Source organism: Aquarana catesbeiana, linkage group LG08 (genome assembly GCF_042186555.1).
Source record: "Aquarana catesbeiana isolate 2022-GZ linkage group LG08, ASM4218655v1, whole genome shotgun sequence".
Lineage (NCBI taxonomy): Eukaryota > Metazoa > Chordata > Amphibia > Anura > Ranidae > Aquarana > Aquarana catesbeiana.
The window spans coordinates 108,436,561-108,452,533 of NC_133331.1; the positions used below are offsets into that span (position 1 = coordinate 108,436,561).

Genomic DNA, 15,973 nt, shown 5'->3' on the forward strand with positions numbered 1-15,973 from the left:
CAACCAGACTCACAAACTGCAGACTATGTGTAACCACACCAGCCCAGGACCTCCACAACCAGCATCTTCACCTCCAAGATTGTCTGAGATCAGCTACCCGGACAACTGCTGCAACCATTGGTTTGCATAACCAAAGAATTTCTGCACAAACTGTCAGAAACAGTCTCAAGAAAGCTCATTTGCATGCTCGTCGTCCTCATTGGGGTCTCGACCTGACTGCAGTTCATCGTGGTAACCGACGTGAGTGGGCAAATGCTCACATTCAATGGTGTCTGGCACTTTGGAGAGGTGTTCTCTTCATGGATTGAATTGTGGTTTTCACTGTACAGGGCAGATGGCAGGCAGCATGTTTGGCGTTGTGTGGGTGAGCTGTTTGCTGATGTCAACGTTGTGGATCGAGTGGCCCATGGTGGCGGTGGGGTTATGGTATGGGCACACGTATGCTATGGACAACGAACACAGGTGCATTTTATTGATGGCATTTTGACTGCACAGAGATGCTGTAACAAGATCCTAAGGCCCATTGTTGTGCCATTCATCCACGACCATCACCTCATGTTGCAGCATGATAATGCACGGCCCCATATTGCAAGGATCTGTACACAATTCCTGGAAGTTGAAAACATCCCAGTTCTTGCATGGCCAGCATACTCACCGGACATGGCACCCATTGAGCATGTTTGGGGTGCTCTGGATCGGCGTATACGTCAGTGTGTTCCAGTTCCTGCCAATATCCAGCAACTTCGCACAGCCATTGAAGAATGGACCAACATTCCACAGGCAACAATCAACAACCTGATCAACTCTATGCAAAGGAGATGTGCTGCACTGCGTGAGGCAAATGGTGGTCACACCAGATACTGACTATTTTTCGGATACCTCCAACCCCCCCAATACATGAAAACTGCACATTTTAGAGTGGGCTTTTATTGTGGCCAGCCTAAGGCACACCTGTGCAATAATCATGCTGTCTAATCAGCATTTTGATATGCCACACCTGTGAGGTGGATGGATTATCTCGGCAAAGGAGAAGTGCTCACTAACACAGATTTAGACAGATTTGTGAACAATATTTGAGAGAAATAGGCTTTTTGTGTACATAGAAAAAGTCATAGATCTTGGAGTTCAGCTCATGATAATTAGGGGCAAACACAAAAATGTTGCATTTATAATTTTGCTCAGTATATATACACTATATTGTCAAAAGTATTGAGACTCCTGCCTTTACACATACATGAACTTTAATGGCACCCCAGTCTTAGTCCATAGGGTTCAATATTGAGTTGGCCCACCCTTTGCAGCTATAACAGCTTCAACTCTTCTGGGAAGGCTGTCCACAAGGTTTAGCAGTGTGTTTATGGGAATGTTTGACCATTTTTCCAGAAGTGTATTTGTAAGGTCAGGCACTGATGTGGACGAGATGGCCTGGCTTGCAGTCTCCGCTCTAATTCATCTCAAAGATGTTCTATCGGGTTGAAGTCAGGACTCTGTGCAGGCCAGTCAAGTTCCTCCACCCCAAACTCGCTTATCCATGTCTTTATGGACTTTGCTTTGTGCACTGAACCAAATCATTTGGTGGAGGGGGGATTATGGTGTGGGGTTGTTTTTCATGGATTGGGCTTAGCCCCTTAGTTCCAGTGAAGGGAAATCTTAAGGCGTCAGCATACCAAGACATTTTGGCCAAATTCATGCTCCCAACTTTGTGGGAACAGTTTGGGGATGGCCCCTTCCTGTTGTAACTTGACTGCGCACCAGTGCACAAAGCAAGGTCCATAAAGACATGGATGAGCGAGTTTGGGATGGAGGCACTTGACTGGCCTGCATAGAGTCCTGACCTCAACCTGATAGAACACCTTTGGGATGAATTAGAGCGGAGACTGCGAGCCAGGCCTTCTCGTCCACATCAGTGCCTGACCTCACAAATGTGCTTCTGGAAGAATAGTCAAACATTCCCATAGACACACTCCTAAACCTTGTTGACAGCCTTCCCAGAAGAGTTGAAGTTGTTCTAACTGCAAAGGGTGGACCAACTCAATATTGAACCCTACAGACTGATTGGTCTTATGACCTACACTTTCAGTCAAGGTGGCCTGTTCTAACACATACAGACATATATTAGGATTTTTGCAATAGTCAAATGTGTCATTGTCATAGGCGTGCGCACAGGGTGTGCCGGGTGTGCCTGGGCACACCCTAATCACCCTGTGCGGCTTCCCTCCTCTCCCAATGAATGCTTCAGGGTATCGTTTCAGATTGGAGAGCAGGGAAGGGGCCAGTAAATATATCAGTTACCGACCCCTTTTTTTCCTAAATAAATAGAATGAGTGATCAATCACTCACTGTGTTCATTCATAACTGAAGCATAGTAAACTCTGTTTACTATGCTTCAGTGTGTGAATGACCAGGAAGCCGCTCAGCACAGAGCACTTTTCATTCATTCACTGTCCGGTGCAGCTAAACCTACAGAGAAAGGGACTGGGGAATCTCTGTCCTCAGTCCCTTTCTCTGTCTCAAAAGTGAGAGGGCTTGAGCTTTGCAGTGCACACCCTAATGCAATAGGCTGCACACACCTATGGTCATTGTAATGCTCCTCTAAGACAACCCAAGTATTTTCTTAATGGAGCTCTCTCCTCAGCAAGTTTGAAATGTCAGGCAGTGTTCTATATGTATGTGCCATAACTTTATTTTCTGCACCCTGAGCAAAATCCTTTAACAACAAAGCAATGTCATATACAATGCATGTGACTGCACTAGAAAAACATAAGACAATATATGATATGGGCTTCCTACTAGCTGTAAATAGAACAACAGTTTATGCATCAGCCCTACTTATTCCACATATGAGTCTTTCAGTGCAGAGGGGTTGGTTTTTGGTCCAAAGCAAGTTTTAGTCTTGGAATTGAAGGCACGGTTAGTGTGAGGGTTGGAGTTACAAGAAAGGTTGGAATCACAGTGAGGGTTAATATGAAGGTTGGGGCTATGAGGACAGGGGGGGTAGGGTTGAAGTTATAGGGAGGGTAAGTGTTAGTGCCGGTTCACACAGGGGCGACTTGTCAGGCGACCTAGCCGCCTGACAAGTCGCCTCCCGTTCTGTACGATGGAACCGTTCTAATAGGAGCGACGCAAGTCTGTACTACTTTGGGGGCGACTTGCATAGACTTCTATACAGAAGTCGTTTTGCAAGTCGCCGTGGCAGTCGTGTGCAGGTCGCCTCGGTGAGGCGACCTGCAAGTCGTGCCGCCCCTGTGTGAACCGGGGCTTAGGGTTGGCCTCACAGTGAGGTTTAAAGGGAGGCTTGATGTTAGGGTGAAGGTTGGAATTCAATGAAGGGTTAATTGGAGTGTTGGAGTTGCCAGGAGGATTGGTGTGAGGGTTAGGGTTTCAGGAAGATATGGAATTATGAGGAGGGTTGGGATCAGGAGTGATAAGGTTGCAGAACTCTTTTAGGTTTACAATGTTTTTTTTGTTTGTACTGCATATTGCTTTCTCATGATTTTTGATAAAGGAATTAAAATGAAATCTAAGACTACATGGATGTCTAGGAAATATCCACATATTACATCAGGTCTAAGACTTTTACAGATTCTCTTACACCTTTGTTTCTAGCATTACTTCATGTGAATCATGTGAAAACATAAATCCGGTTCACATTCTGCTTGTGTTTATATTGTAGCTACCAAGAACTACGAGGAAAAAGACTCCCTGAGAACACTTCATTAAACAGTTTACCCTGCAGGAATTCTTCAACATGGCTATTGTTTCTTTCTCAGTTGTGGTAAGAGAACATTTCTCATGATATATTTATGCCTGTTAACGATGTGTTTGCCGAGGCCACCCACAGTGACCATGGCCTGTAGTATTTTGATAATTGTAAGGCATCACCTTGCACAATGGTATAGGCCCATAAATAGTTTGTTAGACTGTTGCTAAAGGTTTGATTAAGGGCCCTTTCACACTGGGGCGGTTTGCAGGCGCTATTGCACTAATAATAGCGCCTGCAAACCGACCCAAAAGTGCCCCTGCTTTGTCTCCAATGTGAAAGCCCCGAGGGCTGTCACATTGGAGCGGTGCACTAGCAGGACGGGAAAAAAAGTCCTGCTGGCAGCATCTTCGGAGCGGTGAAGGAGCGGAGTGTATACCGTTCCTTCACCGCTCCTGCCCATTGAAAACAGTGGGACAGCGCGGCTATACCGCCGGCAAAGCGCCTCTGCAGAGGCACTTTGCGGTGGTTTTTAACCCTTTCTCGGCCGCTAGCAGGGGGTAAAACCGCCCCGCTAGCGGCCGAATACCGACGGTAAAGCACCGCTTACAATAGCTGCGCTTTACCGCCGCCGCCGCCCCCACCCCAGTGTGAAAGGGCCCTTAAACAGGTCAAAGCATAGCTAGTGGTAGTAAGTCATATTTCGTTGGACTTGTTCTATAGTATTGAAGACACTCTTCCATGGAGATTCCTCAGCTCACATGTGTGTTGGTAACATACACCATTATTTAAAGCCAAACAGGTAAGTCAGTCAGCTTCCAATACATCTGTGAAGGTTTTCATAAATGTAGGTTAAAGGAGAAGTATAGTCAAATCTATTTTGGCTGTACTTCTCCTATGGATCACAGGAGCGCAGTTAGTTCTGCACTCCTGCGATCTGTTTTTAGATGACAGTGAACTGAAGCCCGCTGTTGCCTGAAGTTACAGAGCCAGTCCAGGCTCTGAAAAAGATCCTGACCATATGGTCAGGATCCACCCAGAAGCCTGAACTGACAGCTGGATCAGCTTATCAGCGATCCGTTGAGAGCCTGAGCCAGCCCTTCCCGTCCCCTCCACAGCCCAGCGCTCGAGTGAGCGCTGGAGGGGCAAAGCAGGGAGCCGGAGACTGACAGTCCACGGCTCTCTGCTCACAGAATTCTGAGAACTGAGCGATCAGCAGTCTTTGATCGCTCAGTTCTTCATGCAGAGTCGGTGGGGAACAGATGCAGCATTGGATCAATGCTGCATCTACCTAGGTGAGTAGAATTGTGTTTTTTCTAAATCCCATACTTCTCTTTTAAGGTATAGCTACTAATAATTAGTCAGATTAAGCTTGATCTGTGCTGCAATGTTGAATATGTTTTTTTCTTTTTTTGGATTTTGCAAATACAAACAACCAAACAACACAAATATTCTTGGATGTAAAAAGTATAAGAGAACATCATAGGTAAAAACACACACACAGAGCAAGAAAACATAATGGCAGGGGGAATCAAAGTGGGAGGGAGTCTGTGGCCTAGTGAGGAATCTGGAGAAGGATAAACAGGCTTCAGTACCACTATAATATGCCCTGGCAGTTTAGCCAGAACTGTGAATGCGGGCTAGGGGACCTGCTGCAGACTGACTTGGCCAATAGTCTAACAAAACAACTTTCCACAGTATTCTCCTGTTGGAAAAGCCTATCTGGTCAGCCAGAATAATCGAGCCAGAAAAAGAAGCCCTCCTGACTCCACTATAAATGGGCGTATTATGAGATTAAAACTATTCTCATTCAAGTTATGGTTAAGGAGGAGAATGAGGGGATGGGTTGAAGAAGAGAAAGAAGGGATGGGTTGAAGAGGAACTTCCCTTTTTCAATCTGTACTGCTGTAATTTTCTGCAAAATGCAATGCAATATAGCAACTTGGAGGTGTTCTGTACACAGATGGTGCTTGTGTTATTGGCATACTGATTTTCCCAGAAGTCTGCACTAAGATACAAGTCGGATATTGGGCATCCTCTGCAACAAAAATGTTATTTGCAATATTATGTATATTAATGGTAATGCAATATATGGATCAGTTCTTCTATATCAGCTTTTCTATCTAATCTTTGAAACCATTCCGTTAAGGAAGGAGGGTGTTAAGACAGCTAACGGAGTGGTATGCACATTCGGGCTGCATTAACCACATGCATAGCCAGGGATTTAACATACTGTTTCTGGGGAAGGGGGGCATGATATAAGAGAAACTGTGTTGGTGAATAGTTATTGGCGTAACCATAAAATGTTGGAACAGTAAGGTCCAGTAGTTTCAATAAACTGCTTTTTATTTACTTGCAATGTGCCTTTGAACTTGCTAGAAAATTTGACTACTTCAGCAAAAGTCAATTTCCCAGGACAGTCCGCTCCCTTCATGAATGTTTTCCTGTCCTTTTCTGAAAGTGTGTAATTACTTAATGAGCTGGCTAAGATCGTTTGCTTCTTCCTTCACCTATCTATATAACCTTTAATATAGCTGTTGGGGAATACTATAGGGTGTCACCTTAGTGAAAGCTGGGAGTCTGCTGGGACTGCTGGCATCCAAGAAGGCAGTACACACCAGCAATCTCAAGGACTTTGGATGGCTATATAATGGAGGTTTTACAAGTATGCCACACATAAAATATGTTAAATGCACAAATAATATTATGGGAAGATTGCTATTGAAATGAATGATCTGGTAAAAGGGTCTTTTTTAAAGGTACACGTAATGGAGTTGACATGGCAAGGCTTATTTGCTGAAGACGTGGAGTATTTTCATTTTTCGAAGTGAATTTTCTTGATGAATGAGATCTAAACAAAGTGAAAGTTCATACTAAATCATGTGGAAAAAGGAAATTTAAGAAAAAGTAATGTTTGCATGCATGTGATTGGATGATTTAATGCAGCACATCTTTATCTCATATGCTAAACTATGTGGGCTTTTTCATTAATAAGGGATTTTTTTAATTGCAAAGTAAAATTTTACATAGCTTAGTGAATGAGGTTAAAGTAGTTCCAATCATGTGCAAGCACAGATTGTTTAATTTCCCTTGCACATAATTGGGTATCCTTTGCAACATAAATTTTTACTTTGTTTCATCTAATTCAAGAAAAATGGAAAATAATTTTGCAAAGTGAAAATTCACTTTAAAAGGTAATTAAAGGCAAAACTTTTTTCCTTTTGGAAAAAGTAAGGGAGGGTTATAACCCCTCTCAGGTTTGTCCCATTGGAGAGATTTCTTTTCACTTCCTGTCCATAGCCAATACAGAAGTAAGAGGAAATCCCTCCAAGGTATGGGAATCCCTGGTTGTCACCAGAACTAGTGTCCCCATTGGAAGATTTCCCCTATAACTGTTCTGGAGCCAACCCCAAATTTGGTATTTTCTTTCAATGATAATGATAACCATGTCACCTGGAGAGAGTGAATATCCCTAATGAGGGAACATAAGGCAATAAAAAACTGATGGGCATTCTAATTCTTCTTCACTCTGTCCAGAACGAAAAAAAAAGTTAGTTATATTTTAAAATGCTCTACTCTTAAATCAGGATCACTAATTCTGACTTAATCACTTGCCGACCAGCCGCTGGTCGGCAAGTGTACTACGCCACGGAACTCGATTTTGTGGGTGCGCGAGCACTCCCATTGACAGCGGGGGAGCCAATCAGCGGGTCCGGCGAACTCAATGTCTCACAATTGTTCCCTGCAGTGACAGAACAGGAATCTCCATTCTGACAGGGGAAACCACACAGATCCTGTCTTTCTGCTAAGCAGGAAAAGGGATCTGTGTGTTTCCCCAGTCACACAGTCCCCCATACAGTTAGAAAACACCTGCAGGGAACACATTTAACCCCTCGATCACCCCTGATGTTAACCCCTTCCCTGCCAGTGTCATTAGTACAAAACAGTGAATATTTTTAGCACTGATTACTGAAATAATGTCACTGGTTCCCAAAAAATTATCAAAAATGTCAGTTAGGTGTCAGATCTGTCCATCACAATGTTGCAGTCACGCTGATCGCCACCATTACTAGTAAAAAATAACTAAATAATAAAAAAGGCATAACTCTATCCCCTATTTTATAGACACAATAACTTTTGCGCAAATTAATCAATATATGCTTATTGGGATTTTTTTTTACCAAAAATATGTAGCAAAATACATATTGGCCTAAACTGATGAATACATTTGTTTTTGTAAAATTTTTTTTTGTTTATAGTGCAAAAAATAAAAACCACAGAGGTGATCAAATACCACCAAAACAAAGCTCTATTTGTGGGGGGAAAAAGTACATACATTTTGTTTGAGTACAGCGTCGCACGACCGCGCAATAGTCAGTTAAAGCGATGCAGTGCCGTATCACAAAAAATGGCCTGGTCAGGAAGTGGTTAAATTCTTCCAAGGGTTAAAGTGGTTAATTGCCTAGTGGGTCACTGACCTGGAGAGAGCATGCAGCCAACAAAATCTTAAATCCGTACTTCTATCCTGCATACTCATCACGGGTCAGTGAAGTGGCCACAAACGCACTGTGGAGGATTTACTAAAACTGGGGCATACAGAATCTGATGCAGCTGTGCATAGTAACCAATCTGCTTCTAACTTCAGTTTATTTAATTAAGCTTTGACAAAAAAATCTGGAACCTGATTGGTTACTATGTACAACTGCACCAGCTACTGTGTGCAGCAGTTTTAGTAAACCTCTCCCATTTTGTATTAGCACAGTGCAAATTTCAAGAAGCATAATATTTCATGACTCAAGCTACAATCTTGTAGTAAATAACCTCACTGCTCCTGTTTTGTTTTTCCCAGCTGTGTGCAAGATCTACACTATATCTCTCTCTCATAGTATTCTGTTTATAGGTGCTTTTTTTTCCAATATAAACTACCAACATTACTACAAGAGATACAAATGGCAGTTTTGTATCAGTTGCAGCATTCTCCCTTAGCTGTGTTTTATAAAAAAAGGTAGGACACATCCTTCTATCACCCTTAGGCATAATTCTTAGAAAACTGGGCAAGGATTGTCAGGAAAGACTTGTAATATTTCTGTCTACGCACATGCTAAATGATATAGCTTAAACAGCTTCCGCATAATGATAATAGCAGAGAAAATTGTAAGCCTGGGATAAAAATCCATTTGCTCTTATTTCCTCCAGCAAATCAATCTTTTCTGTGTTTGCAATGGCTGATTGTTCTAAGAAATTCAAGATTTCACAAATGTTAAAAAGCTAATTTTTTATGACAATCCATCAAATTAAAAGGTACCTCCACTTTACCAGACAAGGATTAGGGAGGAGAAACTGGTGCATGAATTCCACAGCATTTCATTTGTTATATTATCTGAACCTTGAAGTCCCCAGTGTGGTCATCTTCCAGGTTCTGAAGCCTACTCCTGTGTGACCCCAGTGCTATCTATTAGACCAGGGTGCCTTTTTTTCACTAAGGCACCCTTTAAAATTATAGGCAGTCTTAAGGCACCCTTTAAAAATTATGGACAGTCTTGAGGCACCCCATTCTAAAATGTAAAAATTATTCTAATAGGTTTACGTATTGCAGGAACATCCAGACAGGCAGGTCACCTAACATTAGAGGTGATTTATTCTTCCAAAAGCAAATAAACTTTTGCAAACTGGTACTGACTAGTATTCCAATGTTTCTTTTTATCACTCAGTTAATGTGACCCCAATGCTGATGGAGAGGGGCAGGGGAGGGTCAAATAAGGATGCTATGTGGGTGACTGACCTCCTCCTTATCAACTGATGCCATTAGTCATTAGGACACCGGCAGCTAGAAGGTTGTAATATTGCACAATGAAAATCTGTGGCTTTGTGTAACTAAAAGGCAGGCTTCATTCATGCACTGGCTTGTATATAATTTTTGGGAAATTTGTAGGCATTTTGCCAAGGCACGGGGCCCTGAAGAAACTTCAAGGCACACCAGGGTGCCTTGGCACCCTGGTTGAAAAGGGCTGTGTTAGACCATTGTCCCAGGAATACACTTTGGTAGTCAAATGATGGATTAGAAAGCACAACATACAGTGCCAAGCCATAGACTGTTAATCAATTTATCCAATCTACTTTTTAAATAGGACTTCAGATGCTGCTGTCAGCTACACAAGCTGAATTCAGGCAGCTGCTGGTGGCCAGGGTTAAATGCTAGGTCCAGACATTCCGACACTAGTTTCAAAAGCTAAATTGATCCATTTCCAAGCTTATGAAGATCAGAAGATAAGATCATCCCGGGGTAGAACGAAACTGCAGTTTATCTGCCTTGTACTTTCATGGGAAATCCCAGTTACACCCACTGATATTATATGGATTTTCTGCACCCATTTAAAGGAGGGCAGAGCCACTCTCTTTAGAAACAGATTACTGCAATAATGATCTATTTAAGGCTGCTGACAATGAGAAACAGATCACTATTATGACTGATCTGTTTCTACAGGAGAGGCTTGAATCAGCTACCCTGCTTCAGCAAAAAAAGTTTTGTTTTTGAAAAAAGTAAACCACAAATAAAAATACTCAGTCCTTCCTTTTACCAAAAGAACATAGTGCATGTCTCATTTTGGATGACATTAGTGCTTATAGGGTACACATGAAACACTTCTGCATGTATGTGCAAAGGCCATTCAGAATACTTACTGACTTACAGCTCTGAAAATATTGCAATCACCCTAGTTTTTCTCTGCACAAACATGTATCAGTTTTATCAAAGGTTCAAAGATTCATATAAAAAGATTATTTCCCATGGGCATGGTAAAAGAGAGGTATGGTCTCCCAAACTAAAAGGGGAACCTTTGATTTTAAGCAGTACAAAAGTACCACACTAGGGGTGGATTCACACGATTGGGTTGCAGTAACACATTAAAACATGTACTTTAACATGCAACTGCAATGTATTTTAATGTAAGGGAATGTGTGAATTGTGGTGCATTGCCATTCATTTTGAATGACACCCCAAGTCACATATATTTCTATAATTTTTTTAATTTATTACAGGTATTTACAGTGCACATACACATCAGTCTATGTCCTTAAGGGGCTTACAATCTATAGTTCCTTCCTACATCCCATGCATACATACGCATATAGAGCCAATTTAGACAGGACACAATTATCCTACCAACATGTCTTTGGAGTGTGGGAGGAAACTGCAGTACCTAGGGGAAATACATACAACTACAGGGAAGAGATGCAAACTCAATACAGGTAGTGTCCTGGTCAAAATTCAAACTGAGGACCTTACAGTAAAAATTCCACCTGCACTATAGCACATTACAGTACACATATGTAAATAATTTTTGCATTGTAGTATTGGTGTATTCAAAAATTGTGCGGGTGGAGTTTTATGTGTCTATTTTGTGCATAAAATGAATGGGTTGCCTTAAAGCAACCTGCCTCAAGAAATGAAAATGTGTTCATGAACACACATAAATATTTGAATGGCTCCTATGTAAACACACATACAGTATTAAGTATACCTCGGAAGTGTACTCAGAAGCACAAAACATCAACATTTTAGGTCAAATATTTTGGGTCATGCTAGTTACATGCAGCACTCACCTTTGAAGTGGCCACTCCAAATGACCCCTAGTCTCCCTTACCTGTTCAGGGGCTCCAAGGCCCAGACACTAGCTCCAAGCACATCAACAAACACAGGCTTAGTCTAGGAGATATCTTTTTTTTAGATTTATTGCAGTGCTTAAACAGGAGAGAGGGATAAATGTAAAGATACTCAAAATGCCAGCAGGTACAGGAGGACAGATTGTCAAGCACTATTTATTTAGCAGCAGCCTTTTGCTGGAGGTAGAGTCTCTGTGTGAGCAGTCCCAGTCTTACAGCAACCTTTGGCATTCAAACCCCAAAGCATGAGCACATTTGGAGTCCCAGGCAAAGGTCCTACTCACAATATCCAAGGCCAACTTTCCCCAACCAGCTTCCATGAGACACACTTCAGTGATAAAGGGGTTCTTCTCAGGCCCAGTTTCCTCAGGCAGTGCGCTCCAGCAAATAGCTTTCAGACCAATTTCTTCCAGGCCCTCAGCCAAACACATACTGAGGCCTAGCAACAATACACAGGATGCCTCCCAGGATGCCTCAGGAGAATCCTGACTGAACAAGCCTTCCCAAACATTTATCATCTCCCCTGCCACCTTCTGCTATCTACCCCCCTGGGATTAGCTAATATCAGATACATTTTCATAACTCAGTGGCTGACCCTCCTACTCTTTTTCTGGAACTTTCTCCCAGAGACAGGCAGGAGTAACCACCAGACAAACAAATGGATAGTGGCACAGTCAGAATAGTATCTAAATAAAACAAGAGTCCATCAAAATAGTCCTTTGAGCTTCCAGCTCTATATAAAGGGTATGTCAGGGTCAGCCTTGTAAGGGAAGTAGAAGTGATCTCCAAACATGTGGAAAGAAGAGAGAAAACAGGTGCCTCTGAGTGTAGACTGTAAGCATTTAATATAGATCAAAGAACAATAAAAACTCACGTTGAGGTAAAGGGTAAACAGACACATGTTGTCCAGTGTTGGACGCTGCATCGGTCGGGGTTGTATGCTGTTTCTGCAACTCGTGTGACCTCTTGGTCTGCAGGATTCTGCTACGATGGAGTGGAGCCGAAAACGAGGGTTGGAACGCAGCTAGAGCTGGATTGTAGGGAGCTTGGCTGTAGTGTTGGCCGCTATGGTATCACTGGCGTGTTCGCAACACGCTTTTGGAGCATGTACACAGGATGTACACAGTGAGTGCTCCTTTGCCAAGGAGCAACCAACAGCCCTTGGGATAGACTTGACCAGATCTGAAAAATAAATTGCTGCTCAACCGAGTACAGCAAAGCTAAAAACTAAATTAAACCTGCTTAGGGAAGGGTGCTACATACATATAAATAGTGCTTGGGAAAAATAATAAGATTTTCTGTACATGGGGCAGCTATATTAGCTTATTAAGCATACAGGTTCTGCATCCTGCTTTGTAGCGCTACACAATGGGTATACTGTACTGTCACTTCTCACAATAGAAGTGTATGCGTTAGACAACTTACTGCAAAACCATAATCACTCTGTGTAGCTGACAGTTCAATAGTTGAGAAGCAGTGAAACTCTAAAAAAGTAGCCAATCTATTGTCCCTATAATCTATAAACCACTGTATATTGAGTATGTATACAAAAATATTAAAGTCACATCAATGGCTTTATTTGTTCACTGAAAATACACTCATTTACTTAAAAACAAGCAGAAATGTAATAGCATGGTAGAGAAACCCCAAACATAATAATTATGCAGATTAGTGAATCTTGAATTGTTACATGCATTCTTAGAAACCAATTAGCATAATTTTATTTGCATACACGTCCAATGTAAATGTATACTTGTCCTTCCATAGAGAACTATAGTTGCTATTTACAGCATAACATCACATGATTTTTACATCAGTGCAGCAACAATCCTGCACAACTTATAAAATAATCACGTTTAATTAGGTATGATAGCTTTGCCATGCCAGAGTAACTCCATTTGAAGTAAGTCTATAGTTCATGCAATCCCCTCTAGCTACTTTTACGTTGAGCGATTAAAACTGGAGAAGACAAAATTAGAACACATTATGGGCTATGGGTGACAACTCCGTCACACTTGGGGTAAATGGAAGACGTTTATTGAAGTTTACAGTTCACAAATAACAGGTAAATCCAATGTGTTTCAGGGAGATACCTTTCCCTTCATCAGGGCTAATGTGCAGAGAAACAGAACAGTATAAGTAACTCACAAGGTTATGTGGAATATACATCAGTAGGAAGTAAAGAAAAATGAAAATAAAATTAATAATATTTGCATTTATTATTAAAATAATAATAATATGATTATTATTATTATTTTCATTTTTGCTTTACACAAGCTGATGAATGTAAGTTAAAACACTAGTTGCATTTAAAAAAACATGTTTACTAAATTTGTAATGAATGTATACCTGCATTACCTGGTTTTATTTAATCCTAGAGTTTGGCTTTAAATTCAAAGTGCATGGCAAGAGAAGCACAATGGAATAGCAGGTGGTTAGCTATGCTATCCAAGCCAAGATTCCAAATCAAGCATAAGATAATAGGCCAGGGAATATTTGGAACAAGGTCGCATGACTTAAGTCTTTGAGGACCAATACTTAACCTATATTTTCAATCTCAAAGGATTAGCGTAATGAAAAGCAAGTATATTTTTTATCTGTGACCTGTGTAAAATCCTGGCCTGCTAATGTTTAGATAGCTGTCATCTTCCACTTCTGCTTGAAATACATCAGACAGACAAATCTCTTTTTGTGGTTTTGTAAATCAGTGGAGCAAAATCATTAGTGCACAAGAAAAAAATAAGGGGCCTTCACAGGTTGTTTTCAATCACTTTAAATCTGCAGCTTTCATTAAAATAATATCAGGTGATCTTACCATGAAGGTCCCTGTTTAGGCATAGAGTGACAGCATTCTGTCCTTGACATCCTCTTGTGCTTCTTCATTGTCATATAGACTTCTGATGGAGACTTCAAATGACCATTTTAAAGAAGACGTCTATCTTTGTTTTGTATTCATGTGTTCTGTTCCCAGGACACAAAGTATATGTAGTATTTTGTCTTTCTTTCCAAGGTGCTGTCTAATGCCTGGTATACACTATCATTTTTTTTTTTCATTCAGCCCACTGAAAATAAGGAGCTCGCTGTACTATCTGATGTTAGTACATGGACCTCTCCCACTGAGCTATTGTGCTCTGACATGGGGACTGCCGGTCGGCTGGCTTCTGTCGGACAGGCTGGTGTACACACAGGTTTGTTTAACTGGCTGGTATTCGGCCTGTGTGTCCCAGGTTTAAGGTTAGCTTTGAGGTTGGACAGGGCACCCCTCCTCCCTTCATGGCTGTCCAACAACACAAATAGTAAGGAGACTGTTGCTTTGAAAAATGTCACCTTTCTCCACTTCCAAGCTTTGCCTGCTTGCTTTTAACATTTTAGCTAACACACCTACTTCCCCTGTATTCCTCATATGGAGCTTGGAGACTAGTTCTTAAAAGAGGTTTTGGTCCTCAAAATATGTTGACCACTTGCCGACCACGCTATAGCTGAATGACGGCTACAGCACGGCCAGCCAGTTCTGGTAGGCCATCATATGACCTGTGATTGTGCCCGCTTCAGCACGCGGGCGGAGCACTCTCTGTCCTCTGGACACTGCCGATCACAGATTGAGGTAAGGAGTCAATTAGCATCTCTTAAGCACGTGATCAGCTGTGTTCAATCACAGCTGATCACGATGTAAACAGAAGCCGGTTATCAGCATTCCTTTCCTCACTTTGACAGCGCGAGGAAGGGAGAAGACTGCCGATAACCAGCTTCTGTAAAAGGGACATGTACACTGATAATCAGGGCACTGATTATCAGTGCAGTCCCAACAGTGCCCACCAGTACTGCCAATCTGTGCCCATTGGTGCTGCCAATCAGTGCCCATCAATGCTTCCCCATAAGTGTCACCTATCAGTGCCGCCTACCAGTGCCACCTATCAGTGCCCATCAGTGCTGTCTATTAGTGCCATCTATCAGTGCCCATCAGTGCTGCCTATCAATGCCCATCAGTGCCACCTATCAGTGCCCATCAGTGCTGCTTTTCAGTGCCACCTACTGATGCCCATCAGTGCCACCCATCAGTGCCGCCTCATTAGTGCCCTCCAGTGCCACCTCATCAGTGTCTATCGGTCCAGCCTATCAATGCCCATCAGTGCTGCCTCATCAGTGTCCATCAGTGCCCATCAGTGCAGCCTATTAGTGCCCATCAGTGCAGTCTCAACAGCACACATCAGAGAAAAAGTACCTGTTTGCAAAATTTTATAACAAACTATTAAAAAGATTTTTTTTTTTCAAAATGTTCGGTCTTTTTTAGTTTGTTTATCAAAAAATAAAAAACACTGTGGTGATTAAATACCATGAAAATAAAGCTCTATTTGTGTGGAAAAAAAATGATCCAAATTTCATATGAGTACATCATTGCATGATCGAGCAATTGTCATTCAAGGGCAGCGCTAAAAGCTGAAAATTGGCCTGGGCAAGAAGGGGGTAAAAGTGGCCAGTAGGCAAGTGTTTAAACTATGCAACATTCTGGGTTTAGACTGGGCAATTGGTTATCTATATACAGTATAGTTAGAGTACCTTTGCTTGGCTGAATGCCAGGTTTGATATGCTCTGCTTTTAAGCATCTTTTTG

General features: G+C 41.9%; 1 protein-coding gene across 1 annotated transcript in view; it reads left to right on the top strand.

Annotated features, from left to right (window-relative positions):
- The window catches only part of RHOBTB1 (Rho related BTB domain containing 1), a 125,214-nt gene that overhangs the window by 16,827 nt on the left and 92,414 nt on the right, over positions 1-15,973 (top strand). The window contains exon 2 of the mRNA XM_073596266.1: positions 3,674-3,775. The gene's annotated coding sequence lies outside the window, so the exon portion shown is untranslated. The remainder of the gene's footprint in view (positions 1-3,673; positions 3,776-15,973) is intronic.